At 35.6% G+C, this 14,785-nt stretch overlaps 1 protein-coding gene across 3 annotated transcripts in view; it reads right to left on the bottom strand.

The window, feature by feature from the left end:
• Positions 1-14,785, bottom strand: part of LOC115219189 (zinc finger protein 184-like) — an 81,837-nt gene that overhangs the window by 46,078 nt on the left and 20,974 nt on the right. The window contains exon 1 of one of the 3 annotated variants that reach the window (XM_036508770.1): positions 4,103-4,157. The exons of 1 other annotated variant lie outside the window; for it this stretch is intronic. The gene's annotated coding sequence lies outside the window, so the exon portion shown is untranslated. Of the gene's footprint in view, positions 1-3,401; positions 3,563-4,102; positions 4,158-14,785 lie in introns of those variants that run through there. One more of the 3 variants, XM_036508771.1, reaches the window with a different exon arrangement.

Below are 14,785 nucleotides of genomic sequence, written 5' to 3'. Positions count from 1 at the left end.
CCAGTAACCTCAATGCCATTAATGTTACCTTTAAACTTGTTGCAGATCAACACTTGTAAGAAAAACATGAACAGAGAGACAATTCCAGAAGGTTGATGTTCCAGGGAGGAACATTACTGCTTTGAGTCCTAGGATTCATAACACTAGTTATCTGGTTTCCATAGCATATAAGTGACATTTTCTGCGAAGGAGATGCCAGTCCATCGCAGGGTGACCCATTTATAGCTGAATGGACTAAAGCAATGTGAACTGAAGTGTTTTGCTCAAGACCACAATGCACTGCCTAGTCCAGGAATTGAAACTATGATCTTGTGATCATGAGTGCAACACCCTAACCCCTAGGCCAAGCACCAATGTTTTTTACTGTGGGCATCAGCCTTTTTTGTGGGTGGGAGCACGATTTTTACTGTTGGATGCCCTTCCTATCTCTATTTGAGTGCAATGTATCATCCTACTGACACCAGAGAGGTCACTCCTAATAAAACTAAAAAGGTCCCTTTACATCACTGTTCCTTTATATCCTTTTATTCTTTTAGCCAAAAGGCTGAGACCATGCTGGGACACAGCCAGTGTAATCACCTTTTCTATGACCATTCTTATGCAATTGGCATTTGGTGAAGGAAGGGGTTCAACATAGCTGCTCTCTTTTGAGTTTTTTGCCATGATGTAAGTTCATCTTGGATAATAGGTCAAGTTGTTTCTTGAAAACATCTACTCTTTCTCCATGAAGATCCTTCAGCTGTTTTGGCAAGGCTATGGGCCCTTGAATCCCAAGGTGTTGCAGTGCATGGTCTTCACTCTAAACAGGATAACTGGGACCTTTGGAACACACATCTAAATACATACCAGATGAATACACACAGACATATTAGATGCACCTCAATTTCATAGAGCATATTCAAGGCAAAGAGCTTATGGGAGGCTCAATTTTGCACACAGGACCAATGACAACTTCTTAAGACATTTTTTAGGTAAGGAGAAGGGGATGTGCATTGCATACACCAAATATGGTATATTTTATTTTTTACTTGTTTCAGACATTAGACTGTGGCTACGCTGGGGAACTGCCTTAAAGAATTTTTAGTCAAATGAATCAACTCCAAAACATTTTTTTGTTTTGTTTTGAAGCTTGGTATTTATTCCATCATACTCTTTTGACGAAACGCTAAGTTACAGGGATGCAAACAAAGACACATACACACATGCAATATATACGATGGGATTTTTTTAAAGTTTCCATTCACCAAATCCACTTGCAAGACTTTGGTCGGCCCAAGGCTATAGTAGAAGACACTTACCCAAAGTGTCACAAGTGGGATTGAACCTGGAACCATATGGTTGAGAATCAAGCTTCTTACCACACAGCCACACCTGCACCTATATATATAACACACAGTTTCATCCTACATGTACTCATTAAATATACATTGAATAAAAAAATCTAGCAGTGTTTCCATTTCTATTCTCACCCCACCTGATGTGCAATTAGGCTACTATGGTACTTTCACTATGTTTAAAATTAAAGAAAATACTGACTGGTCATTTAACTGAGCTGCAACTCAGTGACTCTAACAGTATTTCATGGAATCACTAAGTTATCTACTTTGCGGAATTCTGAGACCACTTCTACTCAGTATTCCCAATAATTAAATAAAGTTAAATATACTTATTTAACTCTGTGTGTGTGTGCGCGCGCGCTTATTATTCCCTAATGACAAAGAGAAACGTATTTAATTAACCACAATCAATAGTTTTGCACAAGTAATAACTATAAAGCAATATTTATCAGGAGGATTCTCACTAGTGGATGTGTGTTATATATATATATACACATTATATATACATACATGCCTATATATGTATGTGTATGTATTTATGCATGTAAATATGTATATGAATGTATTTACATATTACATATATGTATGTGTATATCGATATATCTATGTATCTCTCTCTCTACATATATTTATATATATGTACACACACACACAAATACATACAGCAGTCCAAAACACACCGTTCATTATTATATTATATAGTCATACTCAATGTACCAAGATAATATTACACATTCACAAATACATATCATATTTCTTATAGTAATTCCACTGTCTTGTGATTTGAACACTAACTACACAGGCACACACATTACATAATTACAAACATGTTCACACACATCAATTCCAAACAACACACACATTGCACAAACATATACACATTAACCCAGTAACGTACATTACACAAACAGTACACATTTACAGAAACATACATAAAAAACACACACACACCCGACACAAACATTACACATTAACCTTACATAAAAACTTAGAGAAGAGCATTCTTGTGAACAAAGCTAGATGATCGAATATCGAAATCTAACGATGGAGAAATAATGTTTACATTGTGAAACTGAAAAATAACAGAAGACCGAGTTTAGGTTATTGAACCATCACCACCACAACCACCATCTTCAACAATATCGATTACATAATCGCCGTCGTACCACCACCATCACGACACAACTAGAATCACCACATTCACCACAGTCAATTAACAATTATCATCACGAACAACCTGATCGATAGTGACTGAAGTTATTGAACACAAAATAAACTAAAAAAAGCTACACGGGAAACAGCAACACCACTCCCCAACACACTCGCTCGACCTACTAAAAATAACAGCCAACTCTTCCTCAAATTTCAACTCTACCATCTTGAAAAAAAAAAAAAAAAGAAGAGAACGAAATAAATACTTGTCCAAGTAGTAAATACACAGTTGGAATGTTTATTTTATCAGTTTGTTTAATCAGAGCTGATTTGGCGCAAAACGACAACAAACACACAATCTATGGTCATAAACAACTCTTTACTGTCACACCACAATTACCACCACTACAGCTTTAAACACCAAGAATAATAAAACGTAATATCGATAAAGGCGTTCCATATGACCAGAAATAGTAGTTAAATCTCCCTCAAATTACACTCTATCAGTAGTGGCTGTGTGGCAAGTAGCTTGCTTACCAACCACATTGTGAGTGGATTTGGAAGACGGAAACTGAAAGAAGCCCGTCGTGTATATACGTGTGTGTGTGTTTATGCCTGTGTTTGTCCCCACAACATCGCTTGACAACCGAAGCTGGTGTGTTTACGTCCCCGTAACTAAGTGGTTCAGCAAAAGCGACCGATAGAATAAGTACTAGGCTTACAAAGAATAAGTCCTGGGGTCAATTTGCTCGACTAAAGGCGGTGCTCTAGCATGGCCGCAGTCAAATAACTGAAACAAGTAAAAAAAAAAAAGGGCACACTCGATAATTAAATCTTGAATACACTATGGCGGTGCCCCAGCATGGCCACAGCTCGTGAGCTGAAACTAGATAATATAAAAATAAATAATACCTTCGACAAAAACACGATGATCGCGGCTGTGGTATCCTTAGTATATACGTTTTTAGATTGCTTTCTTTCTCTCTTTTCACTTTCATAAAAACAGTTTACCCTAAGTAACCCTTATGATGCCGCCAGACGTGGGGATCTTTTTAACACCTCAGGGACGAATTGCAATAACATAAACCTGTGAGAGAAGGGAGAGGGGAGTTTTCGCTGAAAAAATAAAGAACCTGTAAGTTTATGACTACAAATGTATGAAACTTAAAATACAGTTTAAACCGTCTTTCTTTTATTATTATCAATTTTATTATTAGTCTCTTTAGATATGGAAATTTAGAGACTTCACCAATAGGCGATTTCAAATGTGAAAGCGGGAGAAAGAGTTCTCTCTTGTGGTTGCACGAATCGCTAGAAATAACAGTAAAATTTCATTCTACTTATACCTTACTCCTAAGAAATGGGAAGGACACATCGATAATATTAATCTAGATATATAACCATACGTGGATGGGACGGTCAAAGCTGGAATGCCTTCAATCTATAGGCCTGCTCAATCGTAGCTGATCTGGGGTTAAGCAGGAACAGTAACGTTTGTTGCCACCACCGCTACCAATATAGCAGCCACTCTAATAATGATGGCAATGAGAAAGAGAGCGTGAAGTGTGAGTGTAAGAGTACATGTGGAGAGAGAGAGAGAGATTAATACAAACCTTATGAAAACTGATAAGTGCCTGTGACAACGAGAGGAGAGAGAGAGATATTTAGATTTACAATCAACTGCTCCGCATGCAAAGACTAGAGTACATGTGCTTTGAAAGAGAGGGAAAGGAGGCAGAAAAGAAAAGGGAGTCAAACAATCGCCCCATATGCCATCAACATGGTACATGTGTTGTATACAGAGGAAGAACTAAAACAAATGAGAAGTGCTCGTACAGTGAGAGAAATATTGTTATTGTCTGTATATAACTGAAAGCTTCCCCCTGCCATTAACACCACCACCACCGCCAGCAACATCAACAAATATAATGAGACAGATACAACAAATAGAAAGATATAAGAGACAGAGTTTGTTACAGAAAAAGAGAGAGAGAGAGAGGGAAACGTATATTCGAAAGATTAGTAGAAATTATGGAGAAAGACAATGTTAATATCGTAAAGGACGTTGAAAGCAGGAGGCGAAAGGTACGACGGGACAAAAGGGTTATTAGAGAGACCAAAGTGTGTGTGTGTGTGTCGTAACAACAACAATAACAACAGAAAACAATATCGTCATAAGTTCAAATAGAAAATTCAAACGAATCTCTAAGTGAGAATTTTTTTTAATGAGATAATTTGGGAAAAGAAAGATATCTAATAATCAAAATACAAAAATATATTCGTCTACATGTTTTGTGCAAAAATACAGATTATTTATTTTGCTATTTGGTTTACTGGTTTCACCTACTGGACTGCGATTATTGCTGGTGGGGCATTTGCCTTCAAACAATTATTGTCGATCATATCGACTCATTTCTTATTTCAGTCTGGTATTTTATCGATCTAATTTATCGAATAGACAAGTTCGTTTTTATTTTATTTTCTAGGGAAAACACTGGTTTTACACCAGAAAACATGAACAAAGACATCGACACAGACATAAACACACATCTTCATTACTTTTACATCCAGAGGTTGCATGTGTTACAATCGTATTCTCCAAAATAATTTGTCAGTCACTTATCACCTTCATTAAGGTTCAGCATCCTTTCTTGGTTTTCGTCACAAGTTCCTTCTGTTGGCATCACTTCACATTTCTTTACACAACTGTCACCTTCCATGTACATCACATATCATATATCCAGCTCAGTCTTCTCTCTTGCACACTACATCTGAATATTCTCGTAACCATTTTTTCTTCTCTGCTCACGCATTCATGCACACTAACATTTACACATACAGTAGAGCATGTCCACCCATTCCTTTACATATCCTCCCCATTCAATATTCTTGTCTCGCTACAATGCAACACTGCACTTTATGCACAAGCATCTTAGTATCTATCTAACCCTTACATAAGCACATCCCCTTATTGCAAACAAGTAATAATTCACTTGATTTTTTTTTCCAAATCTACACTTATTTTGCCTGCTGTGCTTTCAGAACACCCATCTCCCTTAACCAAGCTCTACTATTATATAACCTCTTGGGTATTTGAAAAAAAAAATTTCACAGGTCTAACTACTGACTACTCCTGTGTACCTGACACTTTACGAAGTCAGCTTTCTGTCAGTCTGCTTGCGGTCCCACTACAGCTCATGCAGCCAGAATTCAGGCTACAGCAGTCATGTTTTCTTTTCTCCAAACTAAAACTTTACTCTTTGCTACAAATGCTTTCACAATTGGAATTTTACTGAATCTTCAAGATATTCAGTTATGATAACTAGGTCATCAACATAGAAGAGTTCTCATAGACAGCTGGCCTTTAACTCTTTTGTTATATCCTGCAGAGCTATAATAAAGAGAAAAACTGAGCCCTGATATATGCATTACCAGCACAAAAATTCCCCACTGAACTCATTGCCAACTCTCACCTTGCTGACAACACCTTCGTATAGGGCTTGCATGAGTATCACAAGTCATTTATCTCCATCCAGTTTTCTTAGCAAAGCACCAGACTACAGAATATGGATCGATACTAAAAAAAACTTCTCTTGTGTCTCATTAGGAAGGGAGCATCAACAGTACACCATCTTGATACAAACCTGAACAGTATTTGAAGAAGAAATTCTAGACATGGAAACAAAGCTTAGAATCGAGAAACCTCAAAGTAAACCAAGCAAAGGCTTAAGTTTGAGTAAGAAATAAAAAATAAAAAAATGTGACTACAATATCATCTGGAAAATAGGTGAATTCAATATGCAGAAAAGGAATAACCACATGGTTCCGGGTTCAGTCCCACTGCGTGGCACCTTGGGCAAGTGTCTTCTACTATAGCCTCGGGTCAACCAAAGCCTTGAGAGTGGATTTGGTAGGCGGAAACTGAAAGAAGCCCGTTGTATATATGTATATATATATATATGTGTCTGTGTTTGTCGCCCCCAACATCGCTTGACAACCGATGCTGGTGTGTTTACGTTGCTGTAACTTAGCAGTTCGGCAAAAGCGACCGATAGAATAAGTACTAGGCTTACAAAGAATAAGTCCTGGGGTCGATTTGCTCAACTAAAAGTGGTGCTCCAGCATGGCCACAGTCAAATGACTGAAACAAGTAAAATAGTATAGGTAGCAATTTCAAATGGTGTCCCAGGATAAACTAGGATCACATAAAAATGTGAGATCACAGACATGCTAACAGAGGTTAAAAGACATGATATATTCACAGGGGCAATAAGTATAAAGACCAAGATCCCTAGTTAATAACTTCTGTTACCTATGTAGCATAATTAGCAATGGAGATGAGTGTTCCAAAAGCACAGTAGCTAGAGTAAGAATGAGTAGGAGAAAGTTTTGTCTCTGTTGAGGACTTGACAACCTTTTAAGTGCTGGTGCCATGATAAAAACACTCTGTGAAGTGGTTGGTGAGAGAAAGAGTCTCTAACCATAGTAACCATGCCAAAAACTGGATGTACAGTCAAGACATGAGCCTGCAAACTTCTTTGAAGGTAGGAACACTAAATAACGATTAACTTAGGCTGTTATAATCTAACAAATACCAGTATGGAAAGGAGACAAAGTAATGATGATGATATACAAATATATCAATATCTTTGTCAATGACTTCATGTAGGAATTTACATACTGTAATAGGATGGATTGGATATTTATAAGCAATGTTTTATGGCTGGATACTCATTATGACGCCAACCCTAACACTAGACACTATAGAGATTTTCATATTTTTTCACTTATAGTTTCCTATGAATGTCTTGCAAAATTCATGGAGGCAAATTTTCTATGGCTAGTTGTACTTTCTCTCACCAAACTTCACCATTTACCATTTTCCAGGCAAGAAAAATATACATATATATGTATCTATCTATCTATCTATATACACATAAATATACGTGGCACTTCAAAAGTCCCTTAAGAATTCTAGTTGAGCTTTCTAATGTTGTCTCATTTCCCTCTCTCTCACTTTCCCACCTCCTCACCACACCCTTTACTCACACCATTCACTAAACACCCCAACCTTAGTCCACCCTTCATCAAACGCCACAACTCGGGTTTTCCTGGGTCCACTGCCCTGCAATTTATACAGCTTATCTCCTGGACTGCACTGAATACTTTAACTAGCTATGTACAAATAACTGAACAGGATTACTGTTATACATCTATCCTCTATTTATCATGGGGATTTGGTTCCAAAAAATAACAGTGATATATGAATCATCTCTATGTATTTTGTAAATGGAATGAAAGGTACACTGATTGACACCAAACTCAACCCACAGCAGAACAGCTTCCATTCACATGTATTTTCTGGATCATCATCTGCATAATTATTTAGGATCAGGTGCCTTTGTATATTTTCTGTTCACTGGCACACATGTTAATAGGTTATGAGTATGTAAATCTATATAAATAAAAAAAAATGCAGTCTCACACTAGTCATGCACATACAAGCAATAGTCAGTACATTCTGGGTAGCAGGGCACTGTGACAGTCAGTGTAACACACTTTTACAGTCCAAGCTGAAATGTTAACTGATTGCCAACCTGTGTTATTACAGATCACTCTATAAGTGTAACATGGTTCACAACCCAATTGAGCATCTGTACCATGTTATCCCAGATCAGTGATTAATGAATTGGTGATAAATGAGGCTACATGGATTGTGCCATTTTGGAGCCAATTATTCTCTCATCTTTGGCTAATAATATTTTTCTAAAATGTGTGTGTGTGTAATAAAGATATTAACAAAAGATACAAAAAGCATACAAAAACAAAGTTGTAACAAAATAAAAAATTATGCAGAGCGCCTGATACTTCTGAATCACACATATACATATATGCAGGCATATATATACATATAAAATAAAATACAAAATGGGACAACAAAACATCCAGATAGATGATACAAAAAAAACACGGACAGGTCATTCGAAGCCTTTTATCTTCAGTTAAGAACTGGATCATCCTCGCAATTTCGGCTGATTAATCTTGATATATATACATACATACATACATGCATATAATATATACATACATATACACATAAATACATATATGTATATACTCTCATAAATACATACACAAGAAGCACATTTAAGAAGGTACCAAGAAATTGAAGTCTGCATATAGAATTTCAGTGTAAACACTCAAAAATACAATGATGGTGGTGGTGATGGTTAAAAGCATTTAGCTAATTAACAAACAGTTACAGCAGAGTATTTGAAATCAATTTCTGTTACCAAGACACAAAATAGTTCCATTGGGAGAAGATGGGAAGTGACAATCAATTTTATCAAGACTAATATTGTAACTGTTACATATTCCTCTACAATCCACCCAACATTCTCAGATAACATTCTATGGTAAATAGGGGTACAAAGCAAATTAGATCCGTAAACATAATGACCTTCAATAGATACCATTAAAACAAGATATTTCAACAATATGACCAGACCAGAAAATACAAAAATTTCTTTTGTTTTGAGCTTTTGTAGTTATTGACTATCTACCATGGTTTTTTGTGTTCATTGTGTGTGTGTGTATGCATGTATATCTTCTCTCTATATATAAACGGCAGTTTGTCTGTGTGTGTTTCTGTGTGTCTGTTAGGTTGTACCCTCACCCTGACCACGGCTTTCAACCGATTCTGATGAAACTTGACATACACATAGCCCAATGTCATAATTCAAAACTAACGCAGCGAAAATTTTGAAAAGTTCCCCCAGTTCTGAAAAAATCGATAAATCGACATGGGGTCGAGAATCAGAAACACAAACCACAGACTGTCTAGGGGACGCAACTCGACCTTTTAACTAAAAAAAAAAATTTACATCATTTTTTTCCATTTTTTGGCTATAACTCTCTAAAATGCTTTATAGTTATTTCCCTTACAACCGAGCACTCGGCGATACTGCTAGTATATATATATATATATATACACACACTCTGCCTTTCATCTTTTTAGGATCAAGAACATAAGTTCCAGTTAATCACTGGGGTTGATGTAATCAACTTATCCACTCCCCAAAACTGCTGGCCTTGTGCCAAAATTTGAAATCATTATGTTTACATACACATGTAAGCATATAATTTATGAGTTTTATATTCATACAGTCATTGGTTGGCCTGGGGCTATAGTAGAAGACACTTGCCCAAAGTGGGACTGAACTCAAAACCACGTGGTTAGCAAGCAAACATGCAAACCAATAACCATGTGGCTTCTGTCACTTAAATTTTGTCTCACTTCTTTTCTTACCCCCTTTTTTTTTCCAGTCTCTTCTGGTCAATTCCTCCCCTTCTTCTAACTTCCAAAGAATAATGCATTATAGTCATTAAGTCTTTTGCTTAACCCTTTACTATTCAAACTGGCCACATCAGGCCCAAAATATTCTGCTTATTTTGTTTTCTAACTGACCAGATCAGACATCTCACAACTACTCTGCAATGTCATTTAAAAAGGAAACAAATGTATTATTGAACTCTCAAAGCTACAAGATAATGTATGATTCATTCAAGACAAAGTAAATAAATATCCATTATATTTGACAGATTAATATGACTGCTAGAGGGTTAAATAAAGCATCAAAATAATACTGGTTGTGAACTTATTCTATCTTTCTTCATCATCATTTAACATCCATTTTCCATGTTGGCATGGGTTGAACAGTTTGACCAAGAAGTGGTAGCCAAGGAGCTAAATATCTGGGATCTCATGCACACTAAGTTAGTTATGGACCAGCAGGTGCATGAAGTGGCTTGAGCATGTGATCAAGCTAGATCCTCACTGACTTCCACACAAATGTCTCCAGTCCTCTTAGCAGGGTCCCAGAAAGAAAGGGTGTCTAAAGAAGAAATGACTAGCAGTAGTTAAAGAGGATCTTGTAAGTGTCATGGGCCAAAAAAGTTTTCAACTTCTTGCCTAATGCGGCCCAAAGCAATTCTTTACACTGGTTCGCTATTACATGTCAAAAATGAAAGAATAATATCTATGTTTCACTTTTATTCTTCTGGTTCATAACAATGTTTCACTTTCATATTAACATGACATCAAAATGATGCGTAAACAGCTCTTTTCGATAGAAAATAAAAGATTTGGAAGCTATTTCTACCATGCCTTGCTACCACATAACAGCTATTTGCGATAACAGCGTATCATTCTTAAATTAACATTCATTTTGTTTGTGATTCAAAACAGATTCACAAATTTTCCTCCAAGTAAATAACTTCATTGTTCTGTCATTGAACAATATAAGCTGACACTTTGTTACATTTAATGAATAGTTTTGCCATGTTTGATTGATGCGTTTCTGCTTCATCTATAATCTATTAACCCTTACATTAATATTTAATATTATGCTTCCATCGTTCATTCCTGAACCCCCAGTAAGGTGTACATCTGTTTCCCATTCAACAACTTCTGTCCAACTGGACAGAATCTAACACCACTCATCTTGTTTTATGGAGTCATTCAGATTGATTCATTTCAACAACCATTATAATTGATGACAACGATGTTACATAGCAATACTGGTCAAGTAAAACCCACTCATTCATTCTGCTGAATTCCGTACGTAACCTCTTTCATTCATAAACTGGATAAATTTTGATAAATGCACCCACACACATTTCACTAAGGGTAAAAAAAGTAATTTTTTGCATGGGAGTACCCTGAACTCCTAATATACCTCAAGCCTCCTATTTCTCTTCAGAAACAAAGGGAGGGTTGTAGAGGGGAACCTTGGATTTCATCCTGAAAGTCCGAGGTTCTCCATCACATAAACGGCTCCTTTCTACAGAAGTTGAAAGATCTGGCTGCTATTTCTACCACGCGCTGCTACCATGTAACAGCTATTTGCAATAACGGCAAGTCCTTTATCACAAATACCTGTTCAGGGTAGCAGGACGTGCTACAAATACCAGCCTAATCGATTCATAACAATGTTTCATTTTGTTTGTTTCACTTTAAAATTTTCAAATGAAACAAATGGCATGTGCTGCTCACTTGATCAGGTAAGATTGCCAGCACTATCAGCTCCTCCTCAGCCTCTTATGGAACTTCTACAAGGCCCTTCCATCCAGTCAAAGGATTTTCCAAACAATATCAGACAATACAACTCTGCATTTCAAATGATGACATCGCTTACTGGACCTAAGATAGTTAAACATGAATTTACGCTGACTTCAAAGTTCAAGAGCAAGTCAAACACCTCATTAGTTCTCTGTAAACCACAAATGAACAACCACATAGCATGTCACTTAGTCAAATTAGCCCATCATTTACTCCACAAATGTTTTGTTCTCAATGCTGCACTTTCCTATATGACCTGTTTCAACATAATTGTAATGATGTCATTTTAATCCCAAGCAACACCAGGTATCTCTGCTAGTATATATATATATATATATATATCATCATCATCATCATCATCATCATCATTTAACGTCCGCTTTCCATGCTAGCATGGGTTGGACAGTTCAACTGGGGTCTGGGGAGCCCGAAAGCTGCACCAGTCCAGTCAGATCTGGCAGTGTTTCTACAGCTGGATGCCCTTCCTAACGCCAACCACTCCGAGAGTGTAGTGGGTGATTTTATGTGCCACCGACACAGGTGCCAGACGAGGCTGGCAAACGGCCACGCTCGGAAGGTGTTTTTTATGTGCCACCGACACAGGTGCCAGACGAGGCTGGCAGACGGCCACGCTCGAATGGTGTTTTTATGTGCCACCGACACAGGTGCCAGATGAGGCTGGCAAACGGCCACGATCGGATGGTGTTTGTTACGTGCCCACAGCACGGAGGCCAGTCGATGCGGTACTGGCTACGGTCACGTTCGGATGGTTTTCTTGTGTGCCACCGGCACTGGTACCACAAAAATACAAATTCCATTGATGTTCATCTATTTTGATTTGTTTTGATTTTTGATTTTCACTTGCCTCAACAGGTCTTCACAAGTGTCACAAGAAGGAAGGTATGCACAGGTGGACTGACTACGTCCCAGGTAGGGGCCACAGGTTATGGCCTGACTAGTCTTGCCGGGTCTTCGGATGGTGTTTTTATGTGCCACCGACACAGGTGCCAGATGAGGCTGGCGAACGGCCACGATCGGATGGTGTTTGTTACGTGCCCACAGCACGGAGGCCAGTTGGTGCGGTACTGGCTACGGCCACGTTCGGATGGTTTTCTTGTGTGCCACCGGCACTGGTACCACAAAGATACAATTCCATTAATGTTCATCTATTTTGATTTGTTTTGATTTGATTTGATATATATATATATATATAATTTAGAGACAAACCGCTATTTAGTTATTCCATCAATAGTGAAAAGATATTATCTATAAGTACATAGAAATTAATTAAATATCTTATAATTATTATTCTAAAAATCTAATAACAAATCAAACTTTAAATTGACTACGCACGTTTCATGACTAAATATATAAATCGATAATATTAAAATTTAATTAAAAAAAATTTTAATTCAATATTAATTCAATTAAAAAATATTTAGCCACTCTTCAGGTCAAAAAAATAACATAAATAAATTTAGATATTATAATAAGACAATAAATATATAAATATATGTATATTAACAGTAAATAATTCAATAAAATTTAACAATATTAACGTAAAGTAAAAACATAACTTATCTTATTTATGAAAACCAGTTAAAAGAAATTTTAAACTTTAATCTTACAATCTAGCATTATAGAAAAAAACCGATCTCGTAAAACATGACGTAAACAATAAATATACAATAAATAAATAGATATATGTATTTAACAATAAAATGAAAATAAAAATAATCAAATTAACGTGACGTAATATATTCCCATTTACGGGGGAAAATTCTAAATTCCCAATAATTTAAAACTACAACATTATATGTAAAAATATAAAATTAATTAAATGTCCATAAATTACTATATATGCTTCAATTACTTATATTAATCCCTTGGTTTAAACTTATTCTAATTATGTTCATACACTACATAACCTACAACTAATTTATACTCATTATAATACTACATAATATAACTACATAAATTAATAACATAAATCAAGTTATATATATTCACAAATTATCTAAACTTATTATATAATTAATTCGACTTATGTCTACATTTAATTTTTCTCTCATCTTGGAAATTAATCAATTGTTTTTTAGATCATAATATCTCCATAAATTCATTTGTACATAGTAAACAAAATTATTACTTATTCTATAAGATTTAACTTTACAAACTATCTCCCATTTTAAATTATACTTAAAATTAGATTTTAATTCCCAAATATATTTGCTAAGGCCAATAGAATTAATCAATGTTTTATTCTTAAATGAATGCATGTGTTGGGCCACCCTTAATTTAATTTTATTAGACGTTGACCCCACGTAAATCGCATTTATATTATAACTATTCCTATTAATATTATCATCTATCAGAGCCACTACACATTTATATACTACATCAGCCAAGTTACATTTATTTTTAAATTCACATTTCATCTTATCTCTACACATACAATTAATTAAACTCTGGTCATTAGTATTATTGGAATTATATAATTCTATTAATTCTAATAAACTATTAACAGATGAAATAATGTTACCAACATTATTAGTATTAGAATAACCAACTCCAAAATTATTATTAGAAAAAATATTATATTTTTTATTATCTACAATGAATAATTCAATTAGTTTTAATATCTATTTAATAATGTTTGTTTTTAACTTGAGCCCCATAAGGAATAATTAATCAAATTTCATTCTTATTGTTAACATGACTTTTATTTATTATATTATTATATTTCATATTATCATTAACCACATTAAATTTATTATCTTTTACTCTTTTTGTCCCCCTAGCATTGCTTGACAACCGATGCTGGTGTGTTTATGTCCCCCTACTTAGCGGTTCGGCAAAAGAGACCGATAGAATAAGTACTAGGCTTACAAAGTCCCGGGGTCGATTTGCTCGACTAAAGGCGGTGCTCCAGCATGGCCGCAGTCAAATGACTGAAACAAGTAAAAGAGTATCGATTTATATATTTAGTCATGAAACGCGTGTAGTCAACCTAATGCTTGATTTGTTATTAGGTTTTTAGCATGATAATTATAAGATATTTAATTAATTTCTATGTGGTTATTATAGGTAATATCTTTTCACTTTTAATGGAATAACTAAATAGCGGTTTGTCTCTAAATTATATATATATATATATATATTGATTTGCCTAATA

This window comes from Octopus sinensis, linkage group LG14 (assembly GCF_006345805.1).
Source record: "Octopus sinensis linkage group LG14, ASM634580v1, whole genome shotgun sequence".
Lineage (NCBI taxonomy): Eukaryota > Metazoa > Mollusca > Cephalopoda > Octopoda > Octopodidae > Octopus > Octopus sinensis.
The sequence above is the reverse complement of the archived record's forward strand: the minus strand, read 5'-3'. Positions and strand labels throughout refer to the sequence as shown.